The following is a 9849-nucleotide window of genomic DNA, read 5'->3' on the forward strand; positions in this document are numbered from 1 at the left end:
AACAGTCAAATGATGTCTCCTGAGTTTTAGTCTAGTGTAGAAGTTTTTCATTTACTAAGCAGACTTTAGTGAGTCCCAAAAATTGGACACTTAACCCACCTTTAAAACTGTCAAATTATCAAACCAAGTGGCATAAAACAAACTACATTTTTAAGCAAATAATAACATAGCCTACAACTACACATTTGAAACTAATTTCATATACTTCCACTAAAATCACTTTGGATTTAGTGTATTGTTAAAAAAAATTTAACAGCTGCAACTTGGATTGACGTAAAAAATAATGATAAAAATAAAAACTTGGTTTGATATTTCAATGAAGGCATAACACAATTAAATAAATTCACAATTAATAACACAATTAAATAAATTCATAAATTTGAAGGTCGACTTAGGTGTCCAAATGCTTTGTAGGGCACTTTATGGGTGTTTCTTCTCATGTGTTTTGTTATTTATATATATTTTTTGAACATTTTTAAAATAGAATTGCTGACCCTCCTATTATAATTTCATAGTTATATAGGCCTATATATATATATATATATATATATATATATACAAATTATTTTTTTATTTTTAAGTTTCCAGAACATCTGAAATGAAGTATTCTGTTTAATAGCATTATGTGGTGGAAATTACATAAAATAATAATAAAAAAATAATAAATAAAATTGCAAATTCCTATTATAATTTTATAGCTAGCAATTTATGTGTTAAATACACAAAATCAAATAATTGTTTGCATTATATATATAATACATCTCAAGATCTGTTGTCTCTTCTGTAAACATACTTTTCATAACATTTTGTTACGGACAAAATTGAACTAAAGAAATGCAGGACAGTCATAATTTGTGTAAAAACTAATTTGACCTTTATAGATTGGAAATCTGTAAGTTTTCATAAAAATCAACTCTGGGGACAATAAAGGTGGCCAAAATTCAAGAAACAACCAAATGTGCTGTTTATACTATGAATGTGTTCACTTTCAATGTGAATAATACAGTCAGTGTGAGGTGCTAAGAAGCATGTCCATTTGACTTTCAGTGTAAAGATTTAAAAAGTGTGTTTAATCTGTATTAGTCTAGCTGTATTAGTCGGATCTAAGGTATATAATGCATGAATGTGTTCATGTGATGTGAATGTTCCCATGCTTTATATGTGAAGAATATATTCTTTGTTAACTTCTTAAAGAGTTTAAACACATGCAGAGTACTTTGTGTCTTAAAAAAACACATGCAGAGTACTTTTAAAGCCTCCCATGGGCCTTTATTAAGGAGATTATGAAATTGAAAGTTATGAACAAGTTAATGAAGTTTACTGTTTCCCACTTTGGGTTCGGGCGTACATCGAGACTGCTTGGAAACAGCAGCTTACACTGCTTCTAAACAAGACAGAGAAGCTGACCTTATCTGAGAAAACACACACACACACACACACACACACACACGCACACACACTACAGATCAGAAGGGTCAGATCAGACATCTTTATACAGGCATGTTTACAGTAGATACATAAACACAGAACCTGTGTTGAGCTTTGGTGTGATAAGAGTCTGGTTTAATTATAATGTGCACAAATATGATCTGTGAGACTGTGGGCTGACCATTCAAAAGTTTGTGTTGTGTTCTGTAAGAATTTTATAAATAATTCCTAAATAATTAAATTATTTTATTCAGCAAGGACACATTTAATTGATCAAAAGTGACAGTAAATACATTTTAATGTTACAAAGGGTTTCGATTTCAAAAGAATGATGTTCTTTTGAACTTTCTATTCATTAAAGCGGTATTATGGTTTCCACAAACATATTAAGCAGCACAACTGTTTTAAACACACACACACACACACACACACACACACACACACACACACACACACACACACACACACACACACACACACACACACACACACACACATATAAGTATATACAACATATACAAAAGTATATACTCTTTATTTCACTATTTCACAATGTTACTTTTTTTTTTTTTTTCTGCATTTTGATTTAATAAACGCTTCGTCAAGCATAAGAGCGTTCTTTCAAAAACATTTAGAATTTTGTTTTCCAGTCAGTATAATCAATGTGAAACAGCATTTGCTTCCATAGTTTGAAACAAGGTATTCAACAAGAAAAAGGCACAAAAATATTGTATATGCATGTCTCCTTCCGAGCTTCTAACAAGATACATAATGTTTCAACATCATTTTTTAAACGAGTTTTTGTGTGTGTGTGTGAGTTGAGAGAAAGAGCACCGTTCATTTATAAATCACCTTTTATAAAAGCCCTCACCCATATCAAGTAGGCTACACAAGACAGTCGGGTCACACGCTGACTCATCCTGAGGATATTACCCCTATTCTCTCTTTCTGTGTACACAGCTATTTATTTACACACACACACACACACACACACACACATAAAGAGCAATGGCAAAAGAACAATTATCTGTAATGACCGGGAGGCAAACATAAGCAGATTGCCTTTGTGAAAGTTGCAGATTATTAGCTTAACACAACAAATATGTGAGTGCAAAGACGGTAGATTTGTGTACTGTATTTATTTGCTGCTTGAATGTATGTTGTTGATCGGTCGTATGTAAGAGGAAGTAATTCCGACAGGTTGGTTCTGGTAAGGATTTGCAGAGCTTAATAGCTGAATTGGGTCAATGCATTTGCAACATAGGCACTAAACACCACAGGTGATCGTCTGGAAGATCAGACACTCATAATCATCTCTTATTTAGCGTTCCTCTGTCTTATATAACCACAAAACATAAACTGTTTAGTATGTTGTAATCAGATTTTGGTGGATGAAATGTTTAGGATACTTTTAAAGTTCAAGTTATTGCTATTTTGGGAGGTTTTGGTGCAGTGGTGCCCTCTACTGTATGACTTCAAAACCAAATCATTTTGGAGTGTTGAAGTTTCAGTCATAATTTTTGCGCGTATAATATTGTTCAAGTAAAGTATGAATATGTTTGCTTAAAATCTAAAATAAAAATAATTATTTTAATAATTCTTAAATACTTATTTTTAAGTTTGCTTTATATTAAATCGCTAGAAATCCATGGTATGTGTTCATTTAAATAGGTACAGTACTGGCCGAAAGGAAAATTGACATCTTCACCCTTTATGAAATATTATTTAAAATAAAAGTGAAACTATTGCATAATTGTACTTGGAGTCAATAGTTCTATGAATGCAATGAAACATGGCAAATTGTGCGGACATAATTTTTTTGCCAGGCTGTAATACAAAGAAATTATGAACACAGGCAAAATCAAAAGAGAACCAACAGAATATTAATAAATGATAATGTAGTCAATGTATGCTTTTTGTTTTTCTCTGCATTTTTTTTGCATAGTAAAATAAAACCGGTAGCTGTAGTAATATTTTTTTCCAGATAAATACCATAACCAAGTGTAATATTTAGTTCTTCCCTTATATTTAAAATATTTAAAAATATAAAATATTTTCCTCAATTTTTTGATGGTTTAATCGAACTTGTAGGGTTGTTAAAAACAAATAAAACCATGCATGTGATGTCTCTTTACGTGCTTGAATATTTACCATAATACCATAACCAAGTGTAATATTCAGTTCTTCCCTTATATTTAAAATATTTAAAAATATAAAATATTTTCCTCAAATTGTTGATGGTTTAATCGAACTTGTAGGGTTGTTAAAAACAAATAAAACCATGCATGTGATGTCTCTTTACGTGCTTGAATATTTTATTCTCTAAATAAATACACAATCAAGATACATTACAACTCTCTCTTCATTCAAAAAGAGCTTTGAAAATACAATCATTCCTGCCATTAAAGTGCAAAGAGCCTTAAAATGGTCACAATGGCAACAGTCATTATAGTCAATAAAGTCAACAATAAAAAACACCCACTGCAATCAGTCAGAGCGCGCACAAAGACTCAAAATAATGTCCCCAATTGAAATGGTTGGTCATTTGGTGACTTCTCTAAATAAAGGTCTTTGACATTTTATTAGCAGCCAGCTGTAATTGGATAAGGAGCAGATTAGACCGTTTTAAGAACATAAGCTCCTGTTCTTGAATGCCTGTCTGAGACGTCATGATGTCATTCCATGACTCAGCGCTCAAGTTCACACCAATACACAATAACAATAACATTTAGCTGTCGGTGAGACATCAAGTACATACGTCAATGCCAAACATTTTTCCATAAACAAACACTCTTTAAGAGATCGTATTGATCAGATTCCTAGTTAGGAGAGAGTTTCTGCTGGGTCAGTGTCCTTCGTGGGCATTTCAGGGGGGTCGCACATTGGCGTCTGCTTTCTGGGTGACACCGAGGTTGGCAAACCAGAGTGCCAAGCCCAAATGTGAAGAACAAAGCCAGGTGCGGATCACAATTATGAGGGAAAGCTGGAGGCCCATCATAGAAACACTGTCCTACTCTCAACGCTAAAGAATTCATAAATACATACAGTACTTTGCAGTATATATTACATTTTAAATACAAATACATGCATTAAATAAATGTATTTACATTGACATGATATGTACATTAGAACTCAAAAACACAAGTATGTCAATTTATAATAAAATGTATGTAAGAATATATAAATAATCATATATAAGTATAAATATTTTTTAAGTGTATTTCTTTTTATATAAATGGAATAAATCACATCCTGACAGCCAGAGAGAAATTAGTAATATTACATGTTCAATGTGTTTTAAGGATAAAGCCCCATCCTGTAAATAGTGACTGAAATTACAGCATTATGCCTCTCATAATTACTTTCAGAAATCAATACAAACTGAAGTCATACTTTAGCATTAATGCGTGCGCTAGTCTGACTGCTGGCTTTTGGCTGGATTGTAATGACTGTGGAAACTGTGGTGGTCTTCTTTGGTTACTTTAGGTGCGCAAACATATTTGGGACAGCAAAAAAAATATAAAAATCATGACACATTATGTCAGAAATGTATTCCAGGGCTAAATGGTGGATATCCATGAGGTCCACAAGACCGCTGAATGTCCCATTTGTCATTTTATGATTCAGAAGGGTGCTGTCATGTACCCTCAATGCACTTTTAACTAGATTATAGCACCCCTATAATGCTATTTTAAAGGTTCCTAATTTAGTTTTGAAGGTCTCCAACAATAGGCTTACATGCATCCATGGTCAAAAAACACTTTTTTTCTCATAATATACATTGCAGCATAGGGTGACCACCTGGTTACTGGCTGCAGGACAGTAGATCTGATTTTGTAGGACAACGCGGGACATGTGTGTGAGAGAGATACATTTCATACTATTATACTATGTAAATATTGATTTACACTAGTTGGAAAGCCTATTTGCCATCACGTTAGATGATAACATTTTAAACTGCAATAAGCTATCAGTGATTCACCCAGGTTTGAGTGATATGAAGCATCTACAGAACCTATTCAGTCTGCTAAATATAACAAACTAAGCAACAGGATAGTAGGTACAAATCACATTTTACACTAAAATAACTTTCCTTAAGTAGCGACTCGTTTCAGGCAATCGGTTCTTTCTTTTGGGAGATAATAACTCCATTAGTGCAATTGGATCTTTGAAACTTTGCAGACCTTTCACATTCACTAACAGCTACACACTGCATGAAAGATAATATCCGAAAAGCATAATAGGGGCACTTTAAAAAGAGTAAAAGCGTTAGATTCTCTCAGTTGATGTTGCTAAAGAACAAGTTTGGAAGGGCTTGGTTGAGGATCGGCCATCCTCGCAACCAAAGCAAGACTATGAGCTTCAGCATGATGTGGTAAAACTCTAATGATGATGTTTGGATGGTTCGAGACCAGAAAAAGGATGCCGGATTAAGAAAGAACGCACCTTTAAACAAAAAGATGCGTTTTCTCTTTGCTTTCTGCTTTGCGTTTCACCGCAGGAGATGTGGCGATGGCTTGTGGTGTAGAGTCAGCTGTCGAGAGCTGTATCCTGACATCCCAATACCCAGAAGGCCTAGCAGCATGGCGAAGCGGGGTACAACGGGCCCTTCCCTCTGCAGACCGGTCCGTGCCGCCTGAGTCTAAAAGCAAAAGGTCTAAGGTCAGTGTTTATGGCCCTTCTTAAGACATGATCGATCGAGGATGTAGTTCTCAGAAGCTTGTTATATCAGACAAGTTTCAGAAGTATTACTGAACTTCCTAGATCAAGATTAAGACTGATAAGAAGATTAAGCTTATCAACATAAACAAAATATAATTAGGCAGTTTCCTTGAATACGATTTAAGGTGTTTTGTAAAGAGTCAAGTATATTACAGCGTATATACAGTGCTTTCAGTTTGAATCTTCCCTCAAAAACCCCAGTGGAGAATCATTTATATCATGTAAAAACATCATTAATGGAAACCAACACCAAAGCATCAAAGTTAATTACTGCTGAATCTGTTTCCTAAAATAGCTAAAGAGAGTTTTAGAGATTTGCAGCAAGCGTCTCATGTCACCATCCAATTAAGCAGAACCAGACAGGCCGTGATTCTGATCCAGAAAGGCTTTATTTGGACATGAAAATCTCACAGATAAACAACCGGCAGAATATTATCCGATTACTGTAAATATTCATGTTGTTTCAGTGATATTTTCCTTGATGAAATGATTTTAAATTGAGTAATATTTAAACATTTGCTATATAAATAGATTTGCAATACACATTTATTAAAATATATATATATTAAATAAAAAAACATATTTTTTGGTCTAATCTTTAACTGCTTTACTGGAATGTGTTTTCGTGCCCTAATGTATCTGTTATATGCTCAGCCACTTTAATTATTTTATTAAGATTTTATTATTTAACAATGATTCTTAATTTTATACCAAACTATAATCATTACAAGAATACAACATGTATTTCATGCTGTTTGTTTGGGTCTGAAGCATATATGTATATATGTATATATATATATATATATATATATATATATATATATATATATATATATATATATATATATATATACATTTACAAAATTTTGCATGGAGGAGTACATCTAAAAATGTTTGATATACAGTATGTTTAACATCATGAAATATTACATTCTAAAACCACTGTAAAAGTAGCATGCTGGTTGTTTATGTATATTTGTTGTATTGTATTTTATACAAAATAATTTTGCTAGGGTTTAATTTTTTTAAAATTAGAACTAATGTTACTAGGCTGAATCAAATGATAAAAATGTATTCCCTGTTTGGTATATAAAAATATAATATTTTATATATAATAAATATAATATATAACGAAAATATTAAAAGGTTAGTTTTGAAATGAAAATTATTCTGTTTACATTTAAAGTCATATCCAGGACCTCAAACATAAAGAAAATAAGCCACTGTTTGGAGAAGGCTTATTTAGTTTGTTTTAGAGAAACAGGACACTTACCTGCAGGTATCGAATGTATCCAGGTGTCAGGAGAGGAATGCGGAAGAACATCTCAGCAGCAGCTCTTGGACTCTCTCTGACCAGAGAACCAAAAAGTTCCAGTCGTCCACACACACACACACACACACACACACACTCCAGACGGGTCTGTCACCGCTCTTCAGACACCTGCAGACTTATAAAGCTTTGGGTCCTTATATAACTGGTCACATGTCTGCATAAAATCCTCCTGTCTATCTTTTTGTGAAGGGACGGTGTGTGTTTGTTTGCTCTGATAAAACTTGAGTAAATCTGGAATCCAGGGCAGATATTTAAGTCTATTATAGTCTGTTGTTTTGACCAATGCTAATAGCGATTCATGAATTGTATAAAATGACTAGTGTACTTGAGTCGCATACATTTTTCAAGTATCTATACTTTATCATATTATTTTCATTTTGGGAAACTTTTACTTTACAACATTTCATTAACATATCGCTCCATGTTCAAACCAAAGAAATCGAGACTTGCTCAGACTGAGATGCGATGTCCGATTTGTGAGCGAGCCAATTCTTTTAAAGTGAAACAGCATGAACCGGAAGTTGTGATAGTCTTTTCTTCCCTTATTGTGACGCATTTCAAAGTAAAACGGATTCCCAAACAAGAATAAATGTAGGGCGGGACTTGATTTTGACCATGGGGAATTGATTGGATCGTTGGACCATTGTGGTTTGATATTGGCGTGAATCACGTGATCTTGACGTGTTATAGTGACAGGTTGTCCAATAACACCAGTAAACACATCATCAGAAGAAAGATGTCGCTGCAGTTGGTAAAGTTATTTTCATTAAATATCACAAATGGCACATGAGTTAAAAAATAATGATGTGCAAGGAAAAATCATGCAATATTACATAAAAAAAAAAAAAAAAAAAAAATCATTTCATGGTGTCTTTAAAGAATCTGTTGAATCGGTTCACAAATCGCGATTAATTGGCGAAATGGTCTGATGCGATTGCAGGTGGTCTCGACTCAAAAAGAACTGGAACAAATGTACTTTCCTGATTGACATTTAGGATGCAGAACATTGGATTAGGTCCCAATCTCATTGTTTCCTTGTTTGTTGTAACGGATGACGCGGCCCAGTAATCAAAGCTTCTTAAGAAAATAAAGAACAAAGCGCTCGAACAGCTCGTTTTAAAGCTTCGGCTGCTTTCAGCACAATTGATGCGACTAATGAGTTCAGGACAGATCTGCCCTTAATGACAGGTATAATGTCCCACCTTAACAAGGGTTAAACAGACCTTGAACTATACAAAGGCAACATGATACTGCAAACAGATCAGCTTAGAAGTGACCTCTTAAGTGATGTTTGTGCCTTGTGGACTAGAAAACAATGCTCGGGTCGGGACGTCATACAAACTGACCTGCTGCTGGACCACTGAAGAGAGGAACAGGAGGAAGAATATATAACATATACAGTCATGCTCAAAGGTTTACATACACTTTGCAGAATCTGCTAAATGTTAATTATTTTAACAAAATAAGAGGAATCATACAAAATGCAAGTTACTTTTAATTTAGTACTGTCCTGAATAAGATATTGTACATAAAGGATGTTAATATATAGTCCACAAAACAAAAAATAGCCTAGCTGAATTTATAAAAATGACCCCGTTCAAAAGTTTACATTCCTTTGATTCTTAATACTGTCTGTCATTACCTGGATGATACACAACTGTTTTTTTGTTTTGTGATGGTTGTTCTTGTTTGTCCTGAGCAGTTAAACTCCCCAATGTCTTTCAGAAAAATCCTTCAGGTCCTGCAAATTCTTCAGGTTTCCAGCATCTTTTGCATAATTGAACACTTTCCAGCAGTGACTGTATGATTTTGAGATCCTTGTTTTTTTTTTTTTTTTTTTTTTACACTGAGGACAACTGAGGGACTCCAACACAACTATTAAAAAAGGTTCAAACATTCACTGATCTGATGCTTCAGAAGGAAACATGATGCATTAAGACACCCCGGGGGTGAAAACTTAAAAAAAAATTCTTAGTTTATTTAAATATCATATTTTTTTCCATTTAGTATAGGCAACTGCACTTCAGAAGCAACAGAAGATTCTTACATGTTTCATTGAAGACAAAATAATTCAATTTACCTTGATCTTCAAATTTAAAAAAGTTTGAATGGCTCTTAATGCATCGTGTTTCCTTCTGGAGCATCAGGGAATGTTTAAACCTTTTTTAAATAATTTACATTTTGCAGATTCTGCAAAGTGTGGGCTATGTAAACTTTTGACCACGACTGTATATAAGCCAAGCCTACGCTACGTTGTTTGAAGGTTATCAGGCGACAGCTGCATAGTCTTATTAATGTTCACGAACCATTTCGCCATTAGAAGTTTGTGTCACTATTTTCAGCTATCTTTCAGGCATTTGTTGTTT

At 33.7% G+C, this 9849-nt stretch overlaps 1 long non-coding RNA gene across 1 annotated transcript; it reads right to left on the reverse strand.

Annotated features, from left to right (window-relative positions):
* Positions 1-5937: 5937 nt before the first annotated feature.
* LOC309481397 lies at positions 5938-9764 on the reverse strand. The gene is made up of 3 exons (XR_014199997.1): positions 9126-9764; positions 7424-8843; positions 5938-6070 (listed from the first exon to the last, which is right to left on the reverse strand). It is a non-coding gene; the product is annotated as an uncharacterized lncRNA (long non-coding RNA).
* Positions 9765-9849: the final 85 nt, after the last annotated feature.

The sequence above is a fragment of the Leuciscus leuciscus genome (assembly GCF_965113295.1).
Source record: "Leuciscus leuciscus genome assembly, chromosome: 18".
In the NCBI taxonomy this organism is placed as follows: domain Eukaryota; kingdom Metazoa; phylum Chordata; class Actinopteri; order Cypriniformes; family Leuciscidae; genus Leuciscus; species Leuciscus leuciscus.